The sequence below is a fragment of the Enhydra lutris genome, unplaced genomic scaffold, assembly GCF_002288905.1.
Source record: "Enhydra lutris kenyoni isolate GAN:26980312 unplaced genomic scaffold, ASM228890v2 scaffoldscaffold41, whole genome shotgun sequence".
Lineage (NCBI taxonomy): Eukaryota > Metazoa > Chordata > Mammalia > Carnivora > Mustelidae > Enhydra > Enhydra lutris.
In genome coordinates, this window is record NW_019154125.1 from 8,530,152 (window position 1) to 8,557,826 (window position 27,675).

Below are 27,675 nucleotides of genomic sequence, written 5' to 3' on the forward strand. Positions count from 1 at the left end.
AATGAGTAATTAAATCAATCACTATGTTCCTCAAAAAATAAAAATTATCTAATAGTACTTACATAACCCTACCATGCCAAGAAATTATGTCAACAAAATTCTGTTTTCCGCTATGATCATAAATTGGCGATTTCTCATTCTACCAGGAATGTCCAAATCCCAAAAAAGAGGGTGCTGATGAGATGTTTTGTCTCTCTTCACCTTTTTTTTTTTTTTTTTTTTTTTTGCTTTAAAAAAATGAGTCTCCATGATATATTCAATGCTGGACCGCAGGGACTCTAAGAATCAATTACACTGTTTGTAAAACACACACACACTCGTTATGCTCATCAAACATGCAGGCACAGCGGCTTTCCCACACTGTTGTTTTTTATTTGGTCCTCAAAAGACTAAAACTGTTCAACAACGCCGAGGTCTGGGGCCCTTTGTCTAGGTGAGAACTATCACTGGAGTCCCTTTCAAGTACTTCCCAGAGCAGGTGGCAATGATATCAGGCCAAAGAATCTTCTACTTTTAGCTTTCTCTTAAAAAAGCTATTCGTCTCATTAATAAGCAAGGAGAGAACAATGCCAACATCAATGCTGGCATTTTCTGCTGTCCTATAAAAACTAAGCAAAATCTTAATAAAACGCAATGCAATCTACTGGGCATTTATTTTTTTTAACGTTTAAATACATGCTTTTACTGAGACATCAGGTTTTATATTATTAGGTTTCTTAATCAGTGGTATAATACACTTGATATAAAATTTACCATCTTGGGGTGCCTGGGTGGCTCAGTGGGTTAAGCCTGTGCCTTCGGCTCAGGTCATGATCTCAGGGTCCTCGGATCAAGCCCTGCATTGGGCTCCCTGTTCAGCGGGGAGCCTGCTTCCCCTTCTCTGCCTACTTGTGATCTCTTTCTCTCTCTGTGTCAAATAAATAAAAAAATAAAATATAATATAATAAAATTTACCATCTTAACCATTCTCCAGTGTACAGTTCGCTGGCATCAACACATTCCTATTCTTGTCCAAGCATCACAAACATCCACCTCCAGAACTCTTTTCACCTCGAAAAACTGGAATTCTGTACCCATTAAATATAAATAAATAAATTCTGTACTCTGCCCCCCCCCCCCCCCCCCCCCCCCTCAGTGGCCCTGCACCCCATATTTAGCAACTGCTAATTCTGTCTCCATGAACTGGACTTCTTCAACTACTTCGTGTAAGTGGGATTATACAGCGTTTATCCTTTAGACACTGGCTCATTTCACTTAGCATAAGACCTCCAGGTTCATCCATGTTGTAGCCCGTCTACTGGGTACTTATTTTTTTCTTTTTATTTTTTAAAGATTTTATTTATTTGAGATAGAGAGAGAGAGAGCAAGCACAAACAGAGTGAAGTGCAGAGGGAGAAGTGGACTCCCGTCTAAGCAGGGGCTCGATCCCAGGACTCCAGGATCATGACCAGAGCTGAAGGCAGATACCTAACTGGTGGAGCCACCCAGGCGCCCCACTAGTGGGCACTCCTGACCTCACGTATCACAGGAAAGCTTTAGCCATCAGAACAGAAATGTAGAGCCAGACGCATCTCAGCAGTGAAGCCCTTGTCAATGGATAGTCCTGACAGAAATCACTGTGTTTATTAAAGCAAGAGTTGGACGGTACCAGCAGGATCCAGGAAGATGAGCATCCACAGACCACAGGATGCTGCTCGTGCCTCCCTTCCCAACGCTGCTTCCAGCAAGTGAGCAAGTAGGGCATGGGAGCCAGCCCACCTGGCATGTCTGTAAAATCAGTTAGGGTACGGTTTCACTGAGGACTGAACTTTTCATTTTTCATGTCTGCTATACCCAATCTTTAGGGCTTCGGGGAAATGAGTGTTAATATATATATTCCTGGCCAGGAAAAAGTGACACCATTAGTAAACATCGAATTAATGGCTCTGTTACATTTAAGACAATTTTCTTATCTTTTTTTTTTAATAGTAGTAAACTACTTCAAAATTACATAATTCACCTTTTTGGTTTTGTTTTCGATTGTTCTAAATTTAAAGTCAATTAATTAACATAATATATTATTTGTTTCAGGGGTACAGGTCTGTAATTCATCAGTCTTATATACATATTTTTTAAGATTTTATTTATTTATTTGTCGGAGAGAGAGCACAAGCAAGCACACACAAGCAGGAAGAGCGAAAGGCAGAGGGAAAGCAGGCTCCCTGCTGAGGAGCCTGGGATCATGACTTCAGCAGGAGGCAGACACTTAACCTACTGAGCCACCCAGGCATCCCACAGTTTACCTATCTTGATGGTAATACCAAACTGCATGATAAAAAATACAACTTGCTCCATAAAATACAGCATTTATTACATCATTTTTTGGCTGTGTGGCTATTGTATATAAGCCTTATTTCCCCCCAATAAATTATATACTTCAAAAAATATAGTCTTGGAATTCTTTTATAACCATTTCACATTATTGTTCACAAAAACTAGGTATTGGGTAAAATGCTACTGGTTGATCAAAAAGGAATTGATAGGACCATCAAACACATATTAAATAATGGACTGATCATAAAAAAAGTGGTTAAACAAGGGGGTATTTATAGCTTAGTAGTTACAGGTGTTCGTTTTGTAGACAAACACTTAGCAATTTAAATCTCAGTTCTACTCAGAATTGTTCTGAATTAAATGACAACACATTCAATACCACTGGGTCGAAACCTGAAATACAGTAAATAATCCATCATGTTTCAACCATTAGTGGTAGTAATGTTATTGCAATGGACCTCTTATGATGGTATTAGGAAGCAGTACCTCTGGGAGGTGGTTAGGTCATAAGGACGGAGGCGTCGTAAGTGGGATTAGTGCCCTTGTAAGAGAGACACAAGAGAGCTTCCTCACCCCTTTTGCCCTGTAAGGACACAAGACTAGACAGTTGTCCATGAACCAGGAAACGGGCCTTCATGATACAAAGGATCTGCCTGAACCTTGATCTTAGACTTCCCCATCTCCAGAACTGTTAAGAAATGAACGTTTATTGCTTAAGGTACCTAGTCAATGGTAGTTTGTTATGGCAGTCTAAAAAGACTAAGACAGCTATGGGTCCACTTTATGTATCTTTAACTTCTCCTGTTTTCTGACTTGTATTTGATTGGCCATTTCATAACTGAAAAGAAGTCTGTCTCAGGGAAAGTGCCAGAGAACAAGGTTTGATTTTATTCTTACGCTCTTTCAGATATTTTATTGTTGGGTATCTCTAACTAGGGGTGGCTCATTAAAATTGTATAGGTATCCGATTTTAATCTTGGAAATAGGAAAAAGGAGAAGCATCTCACCCAACACATTCAACTTGCACTGATCACCTGCCAGTGTTCCCCATTGATCAAACCTGACCATAATCCAGAAAACTCACTGAGGGATTTCAAACTGTGGGGCATTTGCTTTAAAAAATGCATATGAGACTTCCATTTCCAATTAGGATACAGAGCACGTAGAAAGGCCTTTGATCTTGTGGTCGCAAGGAATTTCACCTGGACAAAATAAAAACATACTTTTCTGTGGGTCAGTCTAGAAAGAGTAGTAAGACCTAATTTCAACAAGACCTAATTTCAACAAGAAACAATCCCTTCACGAAAGCCAGCGTAGGCGGCGTATCTGAAGGCTGGGCCTGGCTAGCCTGTAGAGCAGGATGAAGATCCCACAGACAGACCTGAGCTGGCAGGAACACGGAGACACCAGCCTTCCAGGACAGTGTGAACTGGTAGGACAGACAAACAGGAATCTGGAAGAACAACAAATGCAACAGCAAATTACTGGTAAGTCTTCCCATTTACCCCCGTACCTGCCTCTCCAAAAACCAACAGAGCAACAGTGAAGAGGTTAGAAAGCTAAGAGAAATCACATAGCCCACATATTCTCATGGTACCTTAAGCTCTGAATGCGAAGGGGAATCAAAATACCTAAAATGGTAGTCCAACACTCTCCCAGTTGAAATACTGACAGAGATAAGAAAAGAAAAAAAAAAGGAGATCAGGTGAACTCAATCTGATTAAAAGTGCAACCCAGGCTTTAACTGAATTCTAAGGGATCTGAATTTCCAGCTCCTCACCCTAATCTCCATGAAGAATGAAGAGCTTGCACACTCTGAGATTTGAAACAAAATATTATACTTCAGTTTTTACTGTTTTATTTACACCATCTGGGATACAATTTTTAAAATTACAAAATATATTAAAGAAACAGAAAAATGTGATCCATAATTAAGAATTAACCTAGTGAATAAGGAAAGAAACATGGATGACTCCATTCATGAAACTAGTAGTTAACAACTTTAAAACAACTACGATAAATATCTTAAGGAATATATAGAAAAATAAGCATATACTGGGAGCAGATTTGAGATATATTAGTATAGAATAGAAATTCTAAAATAGAACTAAATAAAAATCCAGGATTAAAAATGCAGTATTTGAGTAAAAATTTATTGGATAGGGTATCTCCTGAGATAAGATAAATAAAAGCAAAGATGGGCTTTCGGACTGCATCTAAATGAAAAGATTCTGCATAGTGAAGAAAACAAAACTAAAAAGGCAACCTGCTGAATGAATTTGCAAATGACATATTTGAAAAGGGTTAGTATACAAAATATTTATTTATTTATTTATTTTAAATATTTTATTTATTTATTCGTGATAGAGAGAGAGGGAGGCAGAGGAAGAAGTAGGTTCCCCACTGAGCAGGGTGTCTAATGTAGGACTCGATCCCAGGACCTGGGATCATGACCTAAGGCAAAGGCAGATACTTAATTGACTGAGCTGCCCAGGCACCCAGTATCCAAAATATATAAAGAAGTTATACGACTCAACACCAAAAAGAAAAAAAAAACAAAAAAACAAAGCAAACCAAAAAAACCCACCTCAAATAATTTGATTAAAAGTGGGCAGAAGACATGAACAGACACTTCTCCAAAAAAGACATCCAACAGACACAGGAAAAGATGTTCAACATAACTCAACATCAGAAAAACGCAAATCAAAAGTACAATGAGATATCACCTCACACCTGTCAGAATGGCTAAAATCAGAAACACAAGAACAAGAGTTGGCAAAGATGTGGAGGAAAAGGAACCCTTGTGTACTATTATTGGTAGGAATACAAACTGGTGCAGTCACTTTGGAAAACAGTACGGAGGTTTTTCAAAAATTAAAAATAGAAATACCTTCCATCCAGTAATCACTCTACTGGGTATTTATCCAAAAAAATATAAAAACACTAATTCAAAGGGATACATGCACCCTTATGTTTATAGCAGTATTATCTACAGTAACCAAGATATGGAAACAGCTTAAGTGTCCATCCATACATGAATGGATAAAGAAGGTGTGGTAAACACACACACACACACAGACCCAGGAATATTATTCAGCTATAAAAATTGAATGAAATCTTGCCATTTGCAACAACATAAATGGGGCTAGAGAGTATAATGCTAAGTGAAATAAGCCAGTCAGAGAAAGACAAATACCATGTGATTTGACTCATATGTGGAGTTTAAGAAACAAAACAAACCAGCAAAGGAAAAGAAGAGAGAGAGAGAGGCAAACCAAAAATACAGACTCTTGAGAACAAACTGATGGTTACCAGAGGGGAGGGTGGACAGGTGAAATTGGTGAGAAGGATTAAAGAGCTCTTATCATGATGAGCACTGAAGAAGGTCTAGAATTGATGAATCACCATACTCTACACCTGAAACTAATATAACATGGTATGTTAAAAATACTGAAATTAAAATGCACAACTTTATTAAAAAAGTAAAAATCTGAAAAAAAATTTACTGGATGGGCATCACAAAAGACAAGTCAGTGAGCTTACATTTTCCAAATTAAACACAGAAAATGAACAGGAGAAAAATGAACTAAGTAGCAGTGACGTGAGAAATAATATCAAACACTTCAGAATATGAATAATTAGAGGAGAGAGAACAATGGAATTTAAAATATTTCAAGAAATGTGAATGAAATGTACCAAATTTGAAAAATATCAAACCATTAACCCAAGACACTCAATGAATCCCAAGCAGAAAAATGCAAACAAATCCACACTTAAGCATATCATGGTCTAATTTCTGAAAACTCACCATAAGAAGACACAAAAATTAAAAAGCAAGAAGGAAGGCAAATATTGCAAGGGAAACTGGAGGTTATACACAAACAATGAATCATGGAATACTACATCAAAAACTAATGATGTACCATATGGTGAGTAACATAACATAATATAAAAAATTTTAAAAATTTTTAAAAAAGAGCAAGAAGGTAAAAATGACATTACATACAGGAGAACAAAGATAATAATAATAATGGCCAACATCTCATAAAGAACAATAGACGCCAGAATGGAACAACCTACCTGAAGTGCTAAAAGGAAAAAAGAGAAAACTGTCAATCTAGAATCCTATGCTTGGCAAAATTACCCCTCAAAAATGAAGGCACCTTAAAGATGTTTTCAGCTAAACGAAAGCTTAGAGTATTTGTCACTAGCAGATCCACATTACAGTAAATGACATAGGAAGTTCTTTAGGTTGAAGGGAAATAACACGAAACAGAAAAACTCAGATTTACAAGAAGGAATGAAAAGCAAAGACCTGGAAAAAGTGTGGATAAATATTTTAAAGTTTTTTTAAATTAAAAAAGAAACAATGATAATTGGCTGTAAAGCAAACATACTACCGTATTATGCAGTTTATAAGTTATGTAGAAGTAAAATATATAGCAACAGCACAACAAATGAAAGGAAGGTAAATGGAAATGTACAGTTGTAAGATTCTTAGATTAAATTGGAAGTTGTAATATGAATTCAGCATAGATGAATCCCTAAAACAGCCAGTAAAGATAAAACCAAACCTTTGCTTACTAAAGAATACTTGAATAATCCAAAATGAGACAAAAGAAAGGACAAACTCATCAAATGAATAGAATACAAATAATGAGAGGGCAGACTTAAAATTGGCCCTATCAATAATGACATTAAATGTAAATGGACAAAACCCTCAATTAAGAGGGATTGCATGGAGCACTGGGTGTTATATGCAAACAATGAATCATAGAAAACTACATCAAAAACTAATGATGTACTATACGGTACTAACATAACACAATAAAAAAAAAGAGAGAGATAATATTCAAGATTGATCAAAAAGTAACAACTAACTGGGGCGCCTGGGTGGCTCAGTGGGTTAAGCCGCTGCCTTCGGCTCAGGTCATGATCTCAGGGTCCTGGGATCGAGTCCCGCATCGGGCTCTCTGCTCAGCAGGGAGCCTGCTTCCCTCTCTCTCTCTCTCTGCCTGCCTCTCTGTCTACTTGTGATCTCTCTCTGTCAAATAAATAAATAAATAAAATCTTAAAAAAAAAAAAAGTAACAACTAACTATATGCCACTTATAAAAGACACACTTTAAGTATAAAGGCCAGATAGGTTAAAAATAACAGGATTTATAAACATACGTACACATACACACATACATATGATGGTGTGTGTGTGTGTGTGTGTGTGTATGTATACATCAATCATAAACAACAGGTATGGCTACATTACTATCAGATAAAGTAGACTTCAAGACAAGGAGTATCCCTAGAGATATGAAGGGGTATTATATAATGATCAAAGAGTCAATTCAGCGCAAAGACATTAAGAGTGTTAAGAGTGTATGCACATAATTATAGAACCTCAAACTAATTGAAGCAAAAATTTACAAAACTAAAGAAAGACACAAATCCTCAATCATAGTTGAAGACTTTGAGCATCCTGTGCTCAACAACTGGGAGAACAAGTGGACAAACTGATAAGCATTAAGACGTTTTAATATATTTATTTGAACATTTAAAAACATAATAATTAACTAGTGTATATGTTCTTTTCTTTCTGGTTTTTCTGTTGTTTTTTAAGAGACTTTACTTATTTGAGAGAGAGAGCAAGAGCAGGGCAGGGACAGAGGCGGAGGCAGAGAAAGCAGCAGACTCCTCACTTAGCAGGGAGGGCGATGTGGGGTTCGATTTCAGGACCCCAAGATCATGCCCTGAACCAAAGGCAGACTCTTAGCGAATGAGCCACCCAGGTGCCCCATATGTTCTTTTCTAAATAAACTTCACATTCTATAGCCCTGTGAAATGGAAACAGAAGCCTAAGCTTTTTGGGGTTTGAGAATAAGATGTTCCAAAACATATGAAGTGCTTAGAACAGTACATTATAAAATACAGAGGAATTCTGAACACCAAGGTACATTTTTGAATAATTTTTTAGGAATTCCATTGGTTTCCTTTAAATCTTAAGAAACCACAGGACATTAATACTGATGTAGGCTCTTATAGTCACATATTTCTCAGTTTTTGGCCCCAGTACAAGTATTAAATACCTCATTAGCACCTTTCAGCTACTAACTCAAATGAAATATTAAATCAAACCGAATACCAAATATCAATAAAATCAATTAATGAAAATCAAATATGAAAATCAGTACAATCCAAGATACTTAACTTGATGATATCTTCCTTCACAATTTATTTTTGAGAGACTCTGGTAATCTTAGCAGAAAATACTGCTGTAACGTCCACTGTAATTTCATTTAGAGACAAACCATCGCTTTGTGTTCATGCCCCTCAAACCCATACAAAAGAGACTGAATCCCCTCTCCTCCAATTTCCCACCCCACACTGTACAAAGTTCAAGCCTAAAGCAAACCTGGCTAACACCTACCTTGCCTTGGGTAGATAGATGTGACAAAGCTCAGATCTGACCTGCCTCAGGAAAAACTCCCTGGGCTATTATTCCCTCCCCTCCCTTTTAGGCTAGCACATTCTGATCACTCCACCATCTCTTCTGGGCTCCTTGAGGCAAAGAACATTGCAGGTGTCTGCCTGGAGAACTCTGGTGCAAAGCTGTACCTCAGGAAAAATTTGGTGAATATGTGGAGTTGGGTAGGGAGCCAGTCTTGGGCATTGTGAAAAACCATTCTCTTGTGCTTCCCTGGCCAAAAATTGGACCTATAATGTAAACAGTTCAAACAGCAGTCAGAAAGGCCCCACGTGGGAAGGAACTGAGCTCCATGCCCTAACCAACAGCCAGCCTCAACTTACCAGCCTCCTCACTGAGCCCCCTCCAATGCATCTGCTCCAGGCCCCGCCCAACCTCCAGGTGACTACAGCCCCAGCCACACCTTGACTGTGGCCTCCAGAAGACACCCCGAATCCCCCACACAAGTGTCAGGATGGGACACTCAACATTTTTGAGCCACTAAGTTTTGGGGTCACTTCTTATGTAACAAGAGATAATACAGATATTACTTGAACTCCTAGCTTCCTTTTTGCTTAGTATAATCATTTATCTAAAAGTATCTATTTCATAGATAAAAAAAAAAAATCAAAGAGCCACAGAGAATACATGCTCTAGTTCCCTCTGGCCACCCTCACCAAAGAGACATCAGATTTCTCAGATTCTAAAATTGTTTAAAAGATACCCTAGTTTCTGTTTGGTGAGGTATTCAGATTAAATGGGTCAACTACATAATTAAACCATAAAAATAGAATGAGTTGAACGATATAGTAAGAAATAGCTCAATATTCTTTGAGTTAAGTTTGTTTCCAAATAGGACTTATTTTAATTATGGAACACACATTTCATTAGATGTTTCTTTAAAACCCTTATAACTTTTTAAAACCATATTTCAGTTCACTGAAGGCATTTTTACTTAAGGGCCTAAGACTAAATTTAGAAATCACCTTTGCTATATTTATTCCTCCAAATTTAATCCATTTAATAATATCTACATTAATTTTTGTTGAAGTAAGAAAAATTGTTCCAAGAGTGTACATTTTATGTACTCTAAAACAAACAAAAAAGAACCTGTCTAAAAGAACATCAAACTCATCAGCTAAAAGACCAAAAACTCCTAAGAAAAAAGGGTATCATTTCACAAAAAACATTTTTTAAACCTGAGGAAATAAGTACATTTTCATGGCCCAAAGTTTTGATGTTAACAAAAACATCTTAGAATGGCATTTAAAAATATTTTATGAAGGCTGAACATGCTCCAAAAACAGATTTCCATTAAATTTTTTTAATTTTAAAATAAAACATAGCTTCATCATAGTCTTGCTTCCTAATGTCTAAAAATACTTAGTAAATGGTACCCCCAAAAGCAAATCATAACTCATTGATACTTTATAAAGATGTGGTTTTTTTTTGTTTTTTTTTAAAGATTTTATTTATTTATTTGACAGAGATCACAAGTAGACAGAGAGGCAGGCAGAGAGAGAGAGGGAAGCAGGCTCCCTGCTGAGCAGAGACCCCGATGTGGGACTCGATCCCAGGACCCTGAGATCATGACCTGAGCCGAAGGCAGCGGCTTAACCCACTGAGCCACCCAGGCGCCCCAATAACTCAATGATACTTTAGACATGAATATCCACACAGACTATAAAGACAAATGCAAAATGGCTAGGGAAAAGCAGACATATATGTGGTTTATTAAGCAGATCTATCTAAATGATCTATTAAAAATTATGGATTTTGTTTCAGATTCTTTGTTTGTTTCATATTCTTGATGAGAAGTTAAAGCTTATGATAGAAGGCAGAGCTTGTCTGGGAGAACGTCTGTAACCCTTTCGGGCCTGCCCAGCATTTTCTCACAGGATATCCACCTTCAAATAACCTCTGTCTCCTTCCCTCCTGCACAGGCTCTTGCCAACTTTACTGTGCCTGGGAGCTCTCAATGTAGCACCATGCACTCCTAAAATGAGGACTTCACCCAGATCAGCCGTTCCACAACAACAAGGAACCTGTTTGAAATTCAATTTCCCAGGTCCTCCCTGGACTTACTAATCAGAAACCCTGGGAACAGACCCACAATTTGCATTTAACCCTCCAGGTGATTCTGGTGTGCTGGCATCTGTGAACCACTGACCCAGATCCAGGACTCCCAAAGCCAACTGTGCAGCACTGTCACCAGCTGACCTTTATGGTGCCCCCAAATTCCTACTCAGGAAAGGGCCCCAGGGGAACTGCAGAATCCCAGAGGTTCTTATCAACTGACGGTGTGGACCACTGCAGTAGGCATTCTTGAAAGGCCTTTCGAGGAAGAACTGACATCTGTTTTGCCAAGTCAGCCCCAAGAGTTCCCGTTTTGCTTGGGCGTTTGCCAAGCCAGAGAGAACGGAAGGCAAAAGCATATCTCTGCACACGTGGAGGCCAGGATCTGGATGCCCAGAAAATCCCCTTTCCTGGGAGCCACGTGCCCCAGTCTCATTTCCAGCACAGTAACGAATGCCCCCAAACTGAAGGCCAGCCACCTCGTTCTTCTCCTCCTCTGCTTGCAAGCATTTATCAGTTTATTTCGGTGTTAAAAGAGAGATGTGACCTTATTTTCCAACACTGTGCCCTTGAGAGAGTGCCCTGAATAGATTCTGTTAAATCTACCGTGGAGCCAACTCAGCTTCTAAGGCAAGATGAAATGAACCCAAAATCAGAAGTCAGAAAGATCATGCTAGAAATGGCGACAACCATGTGGGACATGGTGAAGCTGGTATGTGTCAGGATAAAAACAATCTGAGTCTCAGCATAGGGGACAGGAAGCTGACTGTCCAGCCCCCTCTGGATCCCCCCCTTGCCAGTCCAAACAATAACGGATCCATTTTACATGGCGGCTCAATCTGGTCTGGGACACCTCTGACCTTCATTAAGTTACCTTCATATCACTTTCCCTCATGGGTCTTGGCTGGATAATCTGCACAGCATACAATCCTCTAATCCTTCCTCCCCACAAAGACCTTTCCAGTATCATCAAGTACTATTTACTGAGTGTGGGCATATGCCAGGCTGGGGCAGCTGTCTTGGACAGGATAATAGTTTATCTCCACATAAGCCCCTAGTGTGTGACTGAGGACTGCCACTGGGCACATCCCAAATCCTCTCCCCTCACACTCTTAGACTGGCCTTGGCATTTCTTGCTGTTACAGTCCATCTTTGATACATATAGGTAAAGATTCTGGAACATCAAGTATTTGCCTTCATTTGCAGTACTGAGAGAAATCTTTGTTGGGTAAAGCCCGGCCAGTCTCAGTTCCAGAGAAAGTACACTATCTAATTCCAAAACAGTCTTTTAGGATGGGGAGATGCTCTAGAAAAACCCATCAGATGGGAAAACCCATCAACGATCCCCCTCAGGCCTGCAGTGGGGGGTCAGGGAGGGGAGGTAGTGTTGGCAGAAGGGACATGCCAGGGGAGAGTGAAATGCAGGACTTCTGGGAGCCGCTCCGGGGAGGAAGGCACCAGCCAGAGAAGGCAAATGTGGAAATGTTCACTCCATTTTGCCATTTCAGGGAAATGAGATGCACCACCAGGGATGGCCAGGCTGGGGAGGGCAGTGGGAACGCCTCCTGCCCACAGCTAACACTGCACGCAGCTGTGGCTCACTGAGTCCATGCGCTGTACCAGCTCTTCCACACCCCAGTGACTGGAAGATTCCATCTCACCTCCTAGCACAAATGTCCCTATTAGTAAGGGAGGACCACAGTAATACCAACACTGCAATGTTGTTCTGAGAAAGAAATGGAGTAACCTTGAGTGACCTCCAGCAGGTTCCCCCCACCCCCACTGAGGCATGGGAACCCAAAGGTATGTCTGCCTCCCATGGTCCTCCAACCCCTCCCAGAGAATGCACTGTTTGGGGCCCAGAAACATCACCAGATCCCCCTCTGAGATTTTCTAAACAAGAAATCATTAAGTTGGAAGATTTTTCTGCCACAGGTCTCCATAGAACTTGTGATTTGGAATGTGAAAAAAAAGTGACCACTAAATATTCTTCTCATCTACAAAAAATAAATAATTAAAAAGCTGAATGCCACTGATTTAAATATTTAGTATGAAAGTCTCAACAAGGTCAAATATATAATTCAGACCTTCTCAAAATAAAGAGTTTTATACAACCCACTTACAGACCAAAAATTACATTAAGAAAGCCTCCAGTTTTACTATAAATCCTGCTTCTTTCACAAAAAGATGTGAGATACTTTGAAGAAAAAAAATAAAATAAAATCAGAGAAAAACAGACCTAGAGAAAATTAAACACAGAAACAGGTCAAGATAGAGAAGAAATTGATCATAATTTTCTACTAAGCTGATTACAGCTGAGCTTTGATTTTGCTTCAAGTTTATTATCTATAATCAAATTATTTGCCTTGTATGTTTCTGACAAATTTTTAAGTGTGTAAAGTGTAGAGCACACCGGATGGTAACAATGCAAGAGGTACTTACTGACCTCTCCACCAAAATACAGGAGGAGGTGTCACCTGGCTGCCTCTGGAATCTTCTTCAGCCAAAGCAGAGAGTGTGATGGGTGAGAGGGCTACTCAGTCAGGAAGATGATTCTAGAAGGGTCTAAGACAACTCCTTGCCACCTAAGTGTTACTGAGAGTCACCTACTTGGAAGACCAAAGCTGACAAAATCAAAGCAGTGGATGGGCTACGTAAAATCTTGAAAGAATCATCCACAATAAATAAGGCTCTTAGATTGATAAGAGCTCAGAAGATTCATAATTCTCAGCAGAAGTTCCAAAAGCCTGCCCAGAATGCAGAATTATCCACCTCTGTATGAATGCAGCTGTATACGTACCTATTGGGCAAAGCCAGAATGTTCTGAGAAATGAGTTTGAAGGACCCACTCTATTACATGGGTCCAATAAACCCCCAAAAATATACTGTCAGTGTTTTTGTTCTGGAAATGTTTCAAAGTAGATATTACCAAGCTTTCTACCATAGCAACAGAAAAATAATCTCACATACTTACATGCAGAATCTAAATTATTCAAACTCACAGAAGCAGAGAGTAGAATGGTGGTTGCCAGGGAGGAGGGGGTGGGAGAAATGGGGAGATGTTGGTCAAAGTAACAAATTTAAAAAAAAAAATAGAAAGAGAGGGCAGGGTGCCTGGGTGGCTCAGTGAGTTAAAGCCTCTGCCTTCAGCTCAGGTCATGATCCCAGGATCCTGGGATCAAGCCCTGCATCAGGCTCTCAACTCAGCAGGGAGCCTGCTTCCTCCTCTCCCTCTGCCTGTTCTCTGCCTCCTTGTGAACTCTGTCAAACAAATAAATAAGATCTCAAAAAAAAAAAAAAATAGAACAAACTTTAAAAAAAGAAGAGAGAACAAACTTTTAGTTATAAGATGAATAAGGTCTAGAGACCTCATGTACAACATGATGAGTATACTTAATAATAACCTATTGAAATTTGCTAAGGGTGTAGATCTTCAATGTTCTCACCACACACACACACACACACACACAGTAACTTCATAAAGTAGTGGATGTGTTAATTAGTTTAACTGTGGTCACTAGTTCACAATGGATACATACACCAAGATATCACATTGTATGTCTATCAATGTATGTCTTAAACATAAATTAGTTTTATTTGTCAATTATATGTCAATAAAGCTGGAAAAACATAAATAAAACCAATTAGGAAAAAACCCTCCATAAATTAATTTGCTATGTATTAAGTTGTTAGATATGAACTATTAAAGATAATGATTTTAGTTTCAGACCAATTAATACCAAGCCATTCTTTGTGGCAGCAGAGCAGAAGTGATATTCTCAGCATTGCTGGGCAGCCAACACACTGATGTGTTACCACACAGTCCGTGATTTTACGGGGGTTTTTCTTTCCCACAAGATGAAATTTTGAATTTAGGGACAATGCATTATTAATCTTGATTCTCAGCACCTGATGTAGTGCCTAAGCATATATGAACTAAATACATGTGTGCCATGAAAGAACTCCAGACCATCTAGCAGAACATGGCTGATGTGGTATACTTTCTTCCAGATCCCTGAAACCTGGTCAAACTTGACCTCTTCACAAACGACCTTGGTTTATATTCCCTCATGTGACTAAAATGGAATAAGCTCTTTGGGAGCCTGAGAGCATCCCTAGTATGTTCCTGACACAACAATTGATACAAGATCTTTTTTTTTTTTTAAGATTTTATTTATTTATTTGACAGACAGAGATCACAAGTAGGCAGAGAGGCAGGCAGAGAGAGAGGAGGAAGCAGGCTTCCTGCTGAGCAGAGAGCCTGATGCAGGGCTCGATTCCAGGACCCTTGATCCCAGGACCCTGGGATCATGACCTGAGCCGAAGGCAGAGGCTTTAACCCACTAAGCCACCCAGGCACCCCTATACAAGATCTTCTAAGATCTTGTATAGACCAGCTACAGACACAGACACACAATAGACCACTACTCTATGTACTCTAAATTGTTCTTGAGCTTATCAGAGGAGATGTTTCAAGTGTTTTACAGAAACCCAGATAGAAATCTAGAGAAGCATTCTGATCTTCTGGGCTAGTAAACTGATTTAAAAAAAAAAAAAAATGAGGTTAGCTTGGCATGATTTGTTTAGTGAAACTATGCTTGCTTTTAGTTATTACTACTTCCCTTTCTACAAGTACACAACCATCTGCTTAACACTATGTTTTAGAATGCTGCTGCTGGAGTGAAATAATTGAATCGTAGAGTCTAGAACAGCATCCTCCCATGGAAATACAATGCAAGCTGCAAAGGTGAACAATATGTTATTTCCAATCCTCTTGTGGGTATACTAAAAATTAAAAAGAAAAAGATGAAATCATTTTTGACAATATATTTTATTCAACCCCATCAATCCAAAATATCCTCCAAATATTAATGAGTTATTTTACATTCTGTTTTCAAGCTTAATCTGCAAAATCTGGTACTTTATGCCTATAGGATATCTCAATTCACGCTAGCCATGTAACCCATGCTTGATAGCCATGTGTGGCCAGCGGCCCCCATACTGGTGCAGGTCTAGGATCTCGTCGCTTTCTGAAAAATCGGGACATCTGACTTGATTCTGGCACCTCTCATCTTCTCCGTGATCTCTCAGGATATCATCAATAGTGGTGCCTTGATCCCAGCCGCGAACCCCTTCAGCATCTGAGAGGTCATTCACCTCAATCTTGAGATGCAAACTACTCACGTAGCAGAGTAGCTTAAGATGGAGGCAGATATGCACAAGAAGCTGCTGGTTTAAGTATGATTTATGCCCTCTATCAAGTCCTACATTAGTCATAAGGCAGAGATACACTTTTATGCCCTCACATTCAAGTAACTTCAACATCATAAAAGACTGTTTCTTCTGCTCTTTTTTTTTTTTTAAGATTTTATTTATCTATTTGCAAGAAAGAAAGAGAGAGAGAGAGAGAGAGAGAGAGGACGCACGGATGTGCAGGGAGAAGCAGGGGGAGAGGGAGAAGCAGCCTCCATGCTGAGCGCAGGGCTCCATCCCATGATCCCGGGATCAAGACCCAAGCTGAAATCAAGAGTTGGATGCTCAACTGACTGAGCCACTCAGGCGCCCCCTCTTCTGCTCTTTTTTTATTCAGACCATATACGGTCAAGGAAAATAATTAGAGAGGAGGCATGACAGATGTGTTTTAGGGTGACCGCAATCACATGAAGCAGAGCAGAGGTGAACAGGCACTCCGGACAGAATGAAGAGCCCGTGCAACGCAGGGAGACGCCCAAGGGAAGGGCCCAGAGAGGCACGGAAGCCACATTGGGAAGAACTGGAAAGGCAAGTTAATGGGACTTTGTTTTGAGCACGTGCTCTGGGCTTGGAGCAGGTGAGCAATGTGACAGACGGATACCTCAGCTAGTTTTGGAGATAGTACCAGTGGAGGCAGGAAAGGGAAGAAAGTTCAGGGCAGGGCTATCAGCCAGAAAGGACAAGATGGCCCAGAACTGAATAAGATGGAAGGAAATGAGGGGCAGGCAGAAGAGATATTTCAGAGTTAGAGAGGGAAATACAGAGGGGACGTCAAAGGGGACAGGGGTGCTGACCTCAATATCAAGATGCCACACTCCAGCTGGAAAGAGCCATCAATCTGAAACCCTCTCCCCTTCATGGGGCTCATTCCCCATGTCAGTGTGAGCTCAGCTGCAGGGCAAGAATTCACCCCTTCCCAAACACTTTTAGGGATTCCTACAGTGTCATTTCATTAGACCACAGAGCATCAATGAATTGACTAGAAATCTACAAGCAGAGACAAAAGTTGTCTTGCTTGCCAGTATGTTTGCTATTTTAAGGTTTGAGGAATTTATCCTCTTACTGGTAGGATGCTTCTTATAGGAGTTTTCCTTCTCTACTTACCAAAATGCGAGGGAAAAAAGTACCTGCTGACATATTCCTTTTATATTTTTATTCTAAGAGGGGGTAGGGGGACCGAAAAGTGACAGAAAAAAAGAAAAAGTGACATAGCTTTATTTTTCTCTGAAAATAGATGAATCTTGGCTTTATTGATGCTGAATCCTCCATGTCAAAGAAGTCATCAGCGAGATGCACATGACTGCATTCACAAGATACCCTGACAATTCCAACAAGGGCAACAGGACACTTCGGAGGATGGACGAGGTCAGAAGCACCCCTGAGGTCACCTCCATTCTATTACAGGCAGTGACAAGGCATGAGGACGACAGAAGTCTGTGCATCAACTCGACTGGGACACAAGGTGCCCAGATACTTGGTTGAATGAGTATGTACCTGTAGGGATGTTTCTGGATGAGACTCACTTGAGTGGACACACTGAGTAAAGCAGATCACCCTCCCCCACAATGTGGGTGGGCCTCATCTAGTTTGTCAAAAGCCTGAGTACAACAAAAAGGTAAAGGGAGGATCTGATCTCAGTCAGCTGAGACACCGGCCTTTCCCTCCCCTCACTCTGGAACTTACACCATGGACTCCCCCTGGGTCTTCAGCCTGCAGATGACAGATGTGGGACTTCCCAGCCTCCATAACCTCACGAGCCACTTCCCTACAACAAACCTCCTTCAAAAGGAGATGGAAATAGAGACAGGGAAAGAAGTCTATTGGTTCTGTTTCTCTGGAGGACCCTGACCAACATGAGGTATCTATGACTAACAAATTCTACCTGGTCAAAACAAAAAACCTCCAAATTAAAATGAGGAGTATTTAAGTATTTCAGACACACAATGTTTGAATATGTCTTAGTATCCTGAATTAAAAGGTCCTCGGGATGCAGTCTCTTTATCATTAACTCACAGTATCTAAACACCTTTTGGGGAAAGGTCCGAAGGGCAGACAGAGCTCTTAAACAGCTGAATGCCTCACACTGAAATCACTCTGGAAAAGGCATGTGGAAATAGCAATGGGGATTAACAACTAAAGCAGTCTGGTCCTGTGCTGGTGAATTCTGAGAGAAAAAAAATACCTGAAGGAGAAATCAGATAAGCAAAATAGGCCATACGAGCTGGAGTATGTGACAGTGGGGAAATGGCAGAGCCACTTCTGACTGGGAAATGCGGCCACTGTGAAGTTCATATTGAAAACTGGACCTCTACACACACACACACACACACACACACACACACACACACACACAAACACACAGCTACATGATATGCATGGGACTCCCATCACTTCTGTGGAAAATTCACTTTAAACCAATTTCCAAATAATCGTCAGGTAGGATAAACCAATTTCCAAACAATACAGATAGAACCTTATTTCAACTTTCCACAAAATATAGATTTATATGATTGTAATCCTCTTCCCGTATAAGAGCTACAAATACAAATTCACTAACAGGAACTAGAAAAAAAAAATCTTCATTAAGTGAAATAACTGAGTTGTTAGATAGCCAGTCTAACCCTCAAAGATGGGTGCCACTTTGGCCAAAACATTATATAAAGATTTACATGGTTACACACCCAATTTGTGCTGTAGGTTAGAACAAAGTCCTCAAAAGCTACAAAGAACATCCCTGACCAGTCACATTCAGAACCAACACAAATATTTCTCCTCTTCTCTCATGGTCACTAAACAAGAACAAAATGTCTTGGGAAGAACAACATCAGATTCTTAAAATCACAACATTCCAATTAATGATCATTTGAATGAGCATAGGCCAGGGATAGATTAAAAGAATTTTTTAAATCCCCAACTCATATCAAGAGTACAATAGTACATTTAAGTACAATTTCACCTTGTTTTAACCATGGAGTCAAGGCACAAAAGTGCTGTCAGGATTCACTGGTATTTCTCAACACTTCTGAGTTCAGTTTCTGTCTGTTTCTGACCACCTATGGAAGCAATGACCCCATGGTAGCCAGAGAAAGAAAGACGACAAATAGTTTGCACGTGTAGGTGAACAGACACAAGCATACACCTATGATTGTGGAGTGTGTCTGCACGTTATGAAAGTGGGTCCTTACAAAAAAAAAAGAAAGAAAGAAAAAATTTTAAAAAAAGGAAAGAAAAGAAGTCCTTACATTTTATTCACTTAACTTTACTCAAAGACCACAGTCAAATAGTGAGGAGCACTGTGACAGCTTAAAAGCCTGGAAAGGAATATATAAATATTCTTGTTTCTAAAATGGGTATGATTTCCCTTTGCGAAATACAAATGCATCCAAATGCCCTGAGCAGAGTCATTATAGTGAGATGTGGCCTCGTAAGTAACATGATCTGGCTCAGATGCAGGGGCGAGAGCCCTCAGTCCAGACTGCTGACTGCACAGGTCTATCAGACGGCGGGCTACGGCCCCAGTTTCAGGGCGGGGTTCTGGAACGTCCAGGGCAGTCTGACAAGCACTGGTTGCTTTTTACAGTGGGTATATTTCTCTACCTTGTTTCCTCTTGTGGTTTTGATAGAAGGACTAGTTGCCCGAGGGACGTCTGGGTGGCTCAGTCAGTTAAGCATCTGCCTTTGGCTCAGATCATGATCCCAGGGTCTTGGGATCAAGCCCACATGGGGCTCCCTGCTCAGTGGGGAGCCTACTTCTCCCTCTGTCGGCCGCTCCCCCTGCTTGGGCTCTCTCTCTCTCTGACAAATAAATACAATCTTTTAAAATACTTTGAAAAAAAAAGGAGGACGATGATGATGACAACAAGGAGGAGGTGCCTGGGAGCTCTGCCATCTCATGGACCAGGGAGGCCTTGGGTGGCGTTTGGCTTGAGCAAGAAGCTAATGACGCTCTCTGAAAGGCCAGGGTGAACCAACGAGCATGTCCTACCTCCAAGAAATCCTTGTTTTTGAATACAAACTCTGGCTCTCCTCTCCTCTGACTCTCTGTCCCCAAAATATGTGACCAAGGACTGTCTGAAGCCTGCCCGCTGGACTTCAGGTACCCCACTGGAAAGCCGGTCAACCCACAGCACAAACGCCAAGGTGAGGGCAGAGTTCTGCTTGAGTTCTGGCCTTTTTGCTGTGCCTTCAAGGTCCCAGGGAGGCAAAGACCTCCTAACCAGCAGGTCACCCTCGGACCCCACCGGGTAAGCACTTACAAGGCCCTGAAAGGGGCCTGGTGTGGCTCTAGGCAATGTGGATTTGGCAGCCGCCATGTCAGTGTCCCTTTCAACCTGAGAAGGCGCTTTCATCATGGAGACAAATTATACTGTTCTAGTTCGACACGGGGGCTCTGAAGAAAATAAAGCAGGATGAAGGGGAAAAGGGTGGCTGGAGAAGGGGCTACCTTAGCTCCCGGGGTCAGGGCGAGTCTCCGAAAAAGTTACTTTCAGCCTGTGACCTGTATGATGAGAACATAAAGGAAGTGTGCAACACAGTAACACAGAACAGCAACTAGCCTCGGTGAAGTGCTCCCCGTTTTGCAAGCACCATCTTACTGAACGCTCCCAGCAACCCTATGAAGTAGGTACAACACGAAGTAGGTTATCCCCGTTTTACAGATCAGGAAACAGAGGTTCCAGAAGCCTCCATAACTCACTCACGTTCACACAGAACCAGTCTTTGCACCCAGACAGACTCACCTAGAGAACTGTGTCTCAGTAATGGGCTGGCCTTCAACTAAGAGTTTGGCCTGGAATTCTCATGGCCTAACTGAGCCCTCACCCCGGCCTCACTCTGCCCTGCTCCTGGTACCACAGAAATAGAGCCAGTAATTCCCCATTCTGAATGTGCACACAGGGTCCGTGACTCCCCTTGAACCTGACAAATACGGACCGTCAGTTTCCTTGATCTCTGACACCAGTGGGTCTGTCGTGCATGTGGGGGCAACAGAATGAATGTCTGTGAAGGCCTTCTCTACACATTTTTGAAAGTATCAGAAAGACTACTGACACTGGATGCAATTGTCTACATCAGCCTCTAATCCTGAGGGAGGGGATTCCATTACATACGACCTGCAGGTCTTCCCAAAAAATAGGATTCAACTTGGATCACTGATAAACAAACAGAAATAAAATACAAACTGGCTCGAGCTCCAGAATATACCATATTTCACCAATTCTAAGACACATCTATTTTCCCATTTTAATATCTGAAATCAGGATTCATATGTCAAAGCTTAACTGGCAGAATGTTTTCTTTTTTGGTGTTAGTACAATAAAGATGCATCTTAAGAGCAATAATGGGTTTGGTTAGGAGAAATTCAAAATTGTGCAAACCTCGTGTTCCCCCCTCCCATTTCCTTTCTTTCCTTCCAGTCCACCTGGCTGGTAACCATGACAGCTTTTTGTCTCCCCACTTCCACTCTTTTCTGGCAATCCATTCTCCATAAGCAGACCATGTGAGCTGCCAGATTGCACACTAGAGCCTGGCCCTCCTGTGTCACACCCTCAGCAGCTCCTACTGCTTCAGAATAAACAGAAATTCCTCCCTTCTCCCCACCCCCTGGGGTCTACAAGGCCTTACTGATCTGGTTCCTCTGATGCTATCTCCTGTTCTTCACAAAGGCAGGTTCTGCCTGCCTCAGGATCTTTGCATAAGCTGGCTGTCCTCTCTACCTAGAGACCTTGCAGAGATTGCCTCTCCCCCACCCCCATGTAAGTCTCAGCTCAAGCAACCTCCATGGAGCCCTCCCAGACCACCCAACCAAGCTGGGAATGCCACCCTCATTCCTGACTGCAGTTACTACTGCTTCAAATGAGCTTTTCATGGGGCACCTGGGTGGCTCAGTTGGTTAAGTATCTGTCTCTTGATTTCGGCTCAGGTCATGATCTCGGATCATGGGATTGGTCCCATGTTGGGCTCTGTGCTCAGGAGGGAGTATGCATTGAGGATTCTCTCTCTCCCTCTCCCTCTGCCCCGCACCTTGAGTGTATCTACATGCACACAAGTATTCTCCCTCTTTAAAATAAATAAATAAATCTTAAAAAAAAACAACAACTAGATTTTCATTTATTTATTTTATTAACTTTTTCCTCCACTTGATACCATAAAACCTCAAGGGGGCAAGAACCTAGTCTTTCCTGGGCACTACTTATCCCTAGTACCTAGGTGCACAGTGAATCCTCTAAAAATATCCATTAAACATAATAATCATAATAGAAGAAATTACCAAACGATATTCTTTCTCATACTTTCTTTCTTTTCATTAAGTTCCAGACAATGATACCCCCCCAAAAAAAAAAAAAAAATTGCTGGCAATGATTATTTTGAAGCCTATCTGTGATTCCTCCTGAAAAAGACCAAAAAAAAAAAAAAAAAAGAAAAGAAAAGAAACAAACTTCCAGTGGAGCTTTTGAGGAGCAAATGCTCTGCCTTACAACAAAACCATTAAAAAATTTCCCATATGCTTCTAAATTTATCTTTAAAAGCTTTATCTGGAGCTGGACAATTTCAAAACCCATTGATCTTGCTCGGACGCATAAAACATACCACGGAATTCTTATAATTCTAGAAACCTGTCTGCCAAATAACATATTGTTTCCTTTTGCTTACTATTCACCTTTGAACTTCCCTGTGAAGTGTTTACCATTTTAAAATCCCAGATTTTGTGCTAGTTCCAGTTTAAAATTGTTTAATCATCCACATTTTCACTATTTTTGTCACCAAACATACTGGAAAGAGGAAGTAAATTGCTTCATCTACTAACTACTAAAGTTTCAAAAAAAAAAAAGAAAAACAAAAAACCAGCCTTATGTCTTTGAATGCTGTGTTCTTATGTGACTCTCCTTATGAGACTCGAAATGTTAAAAACATAAACATGACATGCAGTCCCCTTTCACAAGAAGGAGGAAACCTAACGTGTCATAATAGGGATATACATGATTTAAGGTCATTAACCTTGTACCACAAGAGATCATCTAAAAAACAAACCCAGGCTTAAAAACAGGAGGAAAATGTATTCTGCAAACATTTTGAAGCCTTGCTCATACCTTCATTATCTGTAGTTCACTGTGTGGGTGATGACAACCAAAAGCAATGAGAAACGGTACTTCTTACCACTTTCTCCAAAACCTCGCATGTGAATGATCCTGTTAACTTATCCTTTCAAACTTCAGAATCAATGCTACCTTTAGTTTCTTGGGTAAACATTTTGGGTAAAATTTGTGTTCTCTTCTGAACAATTCCCCAATACTACTATTTTGTACTTCTAGAATGTTTCCAATACAAAAATGACCACTAAAATTTAAACCAAGCTCTGGCTAAAGTGTAAAATTAAAAAAAAAAAAAAAAAAAAAAAAAAAAGAATACATCAAAAGGAGTTTGATCTGGTGTTTCATTAATCATTGTAATGTATTTAATTATTTGATGTAGTTAAGTGATGGAAATGAATAAAGCTCCTTTAACCCAAGGGGAGGAAAGTTAGTGGGTACAGGGGAGGCTAGGACTCTCACCAGATCACCTGAGCAAGAAAGCCAAAAACAGACCCAGCACGACTTCATCTTCTAAACCATTTGCACTGGCCTTCACATAGCTCAAAGAAGTTAAACCTGCCAGCCTTCTCCTAAGTCCTTCCAAAATAAGCACTCTTCAGTAAGTATTGTGAAATCTCAGGGGTTTACCTCTAAACATCAAAATGAGCTTTCTCTCTCCGGTTTTGGACTCCTAACACTACCCAGGAAATTCAAAGCACGTCACTGAGTTATGACGAAGAGACTTGTCGGTATCAAACCCCAAAAGAATGCAGTGAGCACCTCCTGACTGTGCAAAACAGACATTAGTCCACATGGTGTGGTGGAAAGATCCATGGGTTCCACAGGCACACTGTCCTGGGGTTAAAATCGCAGCTTTGCTACTTAGTAGCTATGTGACTCAGCCAGTCACTTCATGTCACCCGAAGAAAGAAGATAACAACAACTATCCTGTGTTGGAATAAAGAGAATCCACTGTCAACTGCCCAGAACCAGGCCAGTCTCCCAGCCAGCCCACAGAGCTAACTCGGATTACAGTCCAGAGAGCCCTGGTTCTGAGCCTTCTTATTCACTCCCTACCCTCCGTGCTCTACTAAATAGAATGAATATATTTTTCTTGGATGAGTCATGGCTTTGCAGAGTTTCAGTCTTCATCCTGAATATCAATGCTCATTGCATCATACTGGGACCCAGAAAAATGGTAAAAATCAGAGTAAACGAGAAGCTGGTTTCTTAAAGCCATGATGCAACTGAGTTTCTTATCATTTGTTTCTCTCTCTTCCAAGTTAAGTACTGAAAAAAAGTCCAGGTTAGTTGGAGATCCTCTAGGCTCAGAATGGACAACCTTAACCTATCATTAAAAAATAAGAGTAAAGAGTACAGTTAATTAAATAAGACTTTTACAAAGCATTGTTTGTCTTAACACCTGTAATACTATGGTTTTCAGGAAGAAAAATCTGGCCGAGTAAATAGTCCAAAAAAGGTGGAAATACAAAGGAGAGACTTTTTAAAAAGTTTATTCCTAAAAAGATTGTTAGATGGTACCTGGGTAGTGACAGCATATTTTGGGGGAGAGGGCAAGCAATAGGATTACTAATTAACCCCTCCAATTCTACCTGACCACAAATGCACCTTGCCCACCAGCATTACCCATAGCACCACCTACTGTCAGACTGTGCCTACAGCAGCTTTGGTACTGTTGGGCCCCAAGAGTTAGCCCTGTCTTTGATTAGCTAAGTAAACTGTTGAAGAATGAGAGAGATATCATTTCAAAGTTAAAAGGGCGTGGGGGAGGACCCCAAAATGAAAGTAAACCCCTGACAATCTTTTAAAATATCTAGGTGGCAAACACAATCATTTGGTTATGGACACATGGCAAGTACGTAGTTTTCATTTTTCCTATGTTAACTAACTAGGCTGCTCGAAAGATTTGGAAGCACAAATAAGAATGATAAGATCTGGTTGATGTATATACAATGCGCATATTTATATTTTATTACCTTTTGACCAAGTGGGAGTTACCCCACTGTTGTGCCACCACGGTAGAATTTCAAGTAGTAACTGGAAGTATTAATGTCAACCTGGAGAATGAGGGTGTTCAGAATGGGGTCCAGATGCCACGTTTCCCCGATGTCTAGACTCCTCCTTAGACATTTAGGCCCTTAAGGGTAATTAAGTCTCCTTATTATGAAAAGTACCTGGATGTGACAGCTCAGGACTGTGTTCTTGCCCTTACAGATCTGCTGTATACTGTGCGTAAGAATGACACACAGAATGGATTGTCAGTCATAAGCAAAACAACAACCCAACCTCAATTCTGATCTAAAATTAAACTAGAGTCAAAAATAGACAATGACTTAAAAGTGCTGCGATCTGAAAAACAAAACAACTGTTTTCCAAACAAAAAAACACATGGACTGATAATAAAAATTAAAAATAAAACTAGGTGACACTTACCTAGCAAGTGCTTGGAGCAGCGCCTCGCTGCTCCAAGCACTTTACAGATTATCAGGCTGACAAAGCATGGTCACCTCCCTGTTCAATTAGTGACTCTACTGTTATAAGATCTATAGTCGCAACATAAATACCATGGGATAAATCAATGGGATGTTACGGACAAAGAAGTCTGGCTTATCATGACCTCACCCTTACATAAAATAACTATGCTTAATCATTAGCTCATCTGAATGACCAGGGGCTGTGATGTCACAAAACAGGCACAGGTTAGTACAGGTATTTTCCATGGAAAGACTCCACGTGTAAATTGGGGAGAAGAGGCTATATATGGGACTTCCATACCAGCAGGGGATATGAGGACAATGAAAGTCATTATTTATACTGCAAAGATGCGTATTCTACTATCACATTCCCCTTCTCAAAAACAAACCAGTTTGCAGTCCTTACAATGCCAGCCACGCAATGTTGTCACAGATGTGTGCCAGATTTTGCACAGGATATAGCCGTGAGGAAAAACCCAGAGTTTGCCCGTATCTTAGGCAGCAAAGACAGCCCGTTCATTTTTGTGGCTAAGTGAATCTGAATAACAACTTGAAAGGGTTAAAAAGCCGGCACCAGGTGTTTTCTTTCCACTTTGCCGAGTAACTGAAGCACACAGCAAAGTTATCTCTGCTACCCTCCCCACCATTCTGCGCGGAGGGAGAACTGTCACTGCCATTTCCACCACGCAGCTCCTCCTCCAACAACAATCAGAGGGCACTAGGCTGGGCAGCAGGCACCGGCGGCTTCCCACAGCCTGCACGAGCTTTGCTGCCAAGTTATGAGCTCCGCTGGGTGACGGGGGCACGAATGAGCCAAGGATAATTTCATTCTACTTCAAATCTGTGTGCTTTCAAAGAAAGCGGAGACGATCGAGACCATGAGTGCAGCTGGAGGGGATAACCAAAAACAAACTTTCAGAGCCTCTGAATCTGCATCTTTTGCAAGAATTCCCAGACGGCGATTAGGACATACTGATAGCCCCTAGGTATTTAGCCCCCGAGATTGGGAACGACGCAAGGAGCCGTCCCCACAGCCTTCGCCTACCCAGTGTTTCAGCAGCAAGCGGCAGGCGCGCTTTCGCAGCCCGCCGCTCGCGCCCCGCAAGCCCGCCCGGCTCCGCAGCGCCCCTGCCCGGCCTCCCCGCACAGCCCCGACGCGCAGCGAGCGCCTCCTCTCGCCGCCCACCCAGCGAGCCGGGGGGTGCGTCCGGGCCAGTGCGGCTCCCCGGCCCTGCTGGATGGACACCCAGGCCGGGCGCGGAGGCTTAGAGGCGGATCCGGCTCCGCTCCAGCCGCGCGCAGCTCGGGCATTGTTCGCAGTCGGGGTGCCGCGCGGCCACCCACCCGACCCCCGCCCCGGCCCGGCTCCCGGCCCAGACTTACCTCGGCCGCGCTCCCTGGCCCCGGGCGGTGCGGCCCCAGCCGGGCTCCAAGCTCCGGGGACTGCAGGGAGGAAGGTCGGGCCAGCCAGGAAGGGGGTCCGGGCCGCCGGCGCCGCCGGAGGGCCGAGCGCGGGCCGCAGGGGGCGCCTAGTCCTCGCGCCGCCTCGGCGGGGCCACGGATAGAGAGCTGACCCGGTTAGCCAAGGGGGCTGGGGACTCAAGGCCGTGGAGGGCCCGGCTGGCGGCGGCCGCGATGGTTCGGTCTGCACCGAGTGGGAGGGCTCAGGCGGGCTTCGCGGAGCGCGAGGGAGGGAACTTGGAGCGAGTTGCTGTGCCCCAGAGCGCGTGTCCCTGAGGAGTGTGCACGCCCCTATAGAGCGCCCCGCCCCGCCTCCGTCCCGCCCCCTCCCCAACCCTCCCTGTTCCCGCCCCCTCCTGCACCCCCACTTCCAGCCTGGCCGCGTCCCTCCGCTCTATCCCCTCCCCCATTCCCACTCGGGTTCCCACCTCCAAACCCCTCCCACAGGCCCACCCCATGCTCTCACCTCCAAACCCCTCCCACACGCCCGCCCCCACTCCCACCTTCAAACCCCTTCCACATACCTACCGCCGCTCCCACCCTGGTGG

The 27,675-nt window shown here is 42.0% G+C and overlaps 1 protein-coding gene across 2 annotated transcripts in view; it reads right to left on the minus strand.

Annotated features, from left to right (window-relative positions):
- Positions 1-27,243, minus strand: part of LOC111155421 (family with sequence similarity 110 member B) — a 150,462-nt gene extending 123,219 nt beyond the window's left edge. The window contains exons 1-2 of one of the 2 annotated variants that reach the window (XM_022515566.1): positions 27,050-27,243; positions 3,695-3,766 (exon numbers count right to left, since the gene is read on the minus strand). The gene's annotated coding sequence lies outside the window, so the exon portion shown is untranslated. The remainder of the gene's footprint in view (positions 1-3,694; positions 3,767-27,049) is intronic. The other variant, XM_022515567.1, reaches the window with a different exon arrangement.
- Positions 27,244-27,675: the final 432 nt, after the last annotated feature.